Below are 3,347 nucleotides of genomic sequence, written 5' to 3'. Positions count from 1 at the left end.
CTCTATTTTAATTACATTTCATGTTTGTTTAACCCTCTCTATAGCTTCAGCTTCCTAAATACTAATTTATTAACACTAAAGTTTTTTCACTGGTATGCTATGCAGGGCTTTCTGTCTTATGCTGGTGTTTTGGGGTGCCACACCCTGCACCTAGATATAGCGCTAGGGACCCCAAATATACAGAGACGCCTTGATGCGGCTTTGGGGCTTAACCACACATTTGCACAAATATGTGTAACGAAGATCTCTGAATTCTATTATCATGTGGAATTTATATCTGGTTACGGTTATCATTCAGGGTGCTGGGGGAAACAAATGCCTTTTTTTCTTGCTTAGAAATACCCCTCCCTTTCGAGCACCTGAATGATATCACTAAGTTAATTGAGCATCTACCAATGTATATGTCTATTGTGAGAGGCAGAGAGGTTCCTGTATTAGGAGGAGGTGCAGGCCCTGACATGCCACATGGAGCATTATGGGGTTGCTCCAAGGTAGGTAGCCCTTAACTTAGACATATTGTAGTAAGGAGCCATTATCATGTGGCTCCTTGCTGGTTAATATTAGACCCAGATTGGGGTATTGGAGGTGTGAGATGTGGTGCCTCTGGACTGGCTGAGCTGGATGGCTTTAGTGTGGCATACCTTTACATTCTAGTAACACTTTTTACTTATTAATTTTTAACACTATTTCTCTATTTTAATTACATTTCATGTTTGTATTACCCTCTCTATAGCTTTGGCTTCCGAAATACTAATTTATTAACACTATAGTTTTTTCACTGGTATGCTATGCTGGGCTTTCTGGCTTATGCTGGTATTTTGGGGTGCCACACCCTGCACCTAGATATAGCGCTAGGGACCCCAATATACAGAGACGCCTTGATGCGGCTTTGGGGCTTAACCACACATTTGCGCAAATATGTGCAACGAAGATCTCTGAATTCTATTATTATGTGGGATTTACATCTAGTTACTGTTATCATTCAGTGTGCTGGGGGAAACCAAATGCTTTTTTTTCTTGCTCAGAAATATCCCTCCCTTTCGAGCACCTGAATGATATCACTAAGCTAATTGAGCATCTACCAATGTATATGTTTAAATCTCACCAACTTCAGGAAATCAGGAAATTGGGAGGTAATCAGGAACAATCAGACAATGGCTATTCACACATAGCAGATAAAGAGCTCATTATTATATGTGGAAGAAAGGTTTATGAGTGGCTCTCCCCGAACTCTGAAGGTTTATGTTATTTAGGAAGGACACTACTAATAACCCTTGTTCAATGATGAAACAGACCTAGCATACGGTCCAGAAATGTAAACAATGTTCAGAGAGTGATAGGAATATATACCATGAAAATTTGATATGTCTCTTTCACGATTTGTTTGTGTTTTCTCCCTCTACCCAGCAAAACCTCTATCGAATCTGAACATAAGTGTGCAAAGATGTAGGTACATGTATGTGTGCAACGTTCGTTCAAATCAGACATTATAGGCCATAGGACTGTCCCAGCATACTCTATAGGTTGAATGTCGTCCCACACCCAACCAGTGGTCCCGCGACCGCCGAGTGCTTATAGAGGGTGTCCCGTCCTCCTCCCTGTCTTCCTCAAATATGGTCAATGTCTGATTTGTGCATTGAATACATACGTGTGTCTAGGTCACCGATTAGTATTTGAAATATTTTTTTTGTAATTATGTTTAGTGTGAAAGTTATGACAGTTATTGTCTACTGTCAAAGGGTGGAATGTCGAAGTCAAAAATATTGCACACAGACAACACACAATCTCCAGAGAGATCTCTGTTCGTGTGCATACACGCAGCATGCACAGCATACACATCAACACAGACAAGCCACAAAGATATATTCAACACATATTTCATACAACACATAAATAACACATAGACAAAACATGACAAGCACCAGACATTATAATGTATTTATATAATAGAGTGTAACGTCAGATATATATGTATTATTTGAACGGAACAAGTTAAATATATCATGCTTAGTGTCAAAATGATCAGGAGAATGTGTGTTTTAATTTGATATCTATGGGTAGATTGTACCACATTGCAATGATTAGTTATGACCAAATGTAAGGACTTCCTGAAGACTTGAAACTGGATTCACAGTCATGGCCCTGAGGGCAGACACGTATTTGCAATATAGGACAAAAGCCCTCACACTGACCTATGAGCCGTCAAGTTCTTGAGAGGTCTATCTTCTGGACCAATGAAAGAGGATGAAACCCTCTGTTGTATACACCCATTGTTTTACTGTATAAAAATAGAGACCCAGGAGCAGGAAGTCTCTGATACAGTCTCATACACACTCACACCCTTATTAGAAGTCTGGGACCAGTGAAACTAAGCGTATGTATATTGGCTATAACTGATTCATATGTAACTACAACTGCTTCTTGTGTAATTGTAACTCTGCAACCATATACATGTTATACCTAATGATATACTGTACATATGTTATTTTGTATGCATACCCTTTTAATATCAAATATATATATATATATATATATCTGAGCGTTGGACCTCAGCTTACAATGTGTGCGACTGCTTGCTTTCTCTTAAGGGATATAGTGTTGCGACGTTCAGCGCACTTTTATCGTATATGGTTATAAGATGCGCCTTGCGTCCGCAGTATATATTAATGCTGGCATTAAAATGTTTATTTAGAAATTATTTGAAATTCACAATTCAAATATTACCATAAAACATTGAAGACATTGCACTCCTCTTCTCTTCAGGAAGCACATATTAAAACATTATACAGGGCTTACATATCACAGAAGCAAAGAAGTTTAAATTGAGGAATTTTATTAACGCTTCTTTCTCCTTAAATATACCTTTGGAACCGATTTCGATGCTATTTGCTAATTTTGATGTGTGGTCTCTAGCTCCCTGTAACAGATATCTCTTACCGTTTTATACGGTTTTGGTCACAGTGGCTAAAAAGATAATATTAAATTCATGGATATCAAAATATGTTCCCAATATAACGGAAGTACATAACTCTCTTCGGAAATAAATGTATTTTGAGAGTTACGCACTTTTACCGAATGTTCAGATGGGATCTAATAAATTTCTCACGAAATGGAGACCATATATTGGTATGAAGACCCCTGAGGAATATCCTCGTATTATGCAGTTCTTTGAAACATGATGCACGAAATATACTTCGTCAGGGTGTCGAAGTCAGTTCCTAGAGGTCTCGTCATCCATTATACCACCCTTTGCCCCCTCACTTCATTCTTCCCCTCTTTCTATATTTTCTTTTCTTGTCTGTTTATTTTTTGTTCTAGGGTGGTCATTCCGAGTTGTTCGCTAGCTG

This window comes from Pseudophryne corroboree, chromosome 4 (assembly GCF_028390025.1).
Source record: "Pseudophryne corroboree isolate aPseCor3 chromosome 4, aPseCor3.hap2, whole genome shotgun sequence".
NCBI classification, from domain to species: domain Eukaryota; kingdom Metazoa; phylum Chordata; class Amphibia; order Anura; family Myobatrachidae; genus Pseudophryne; species Pseudophryne corroboree.
This window is presented reverse-complemented; position numbering follows the sequence as displayed.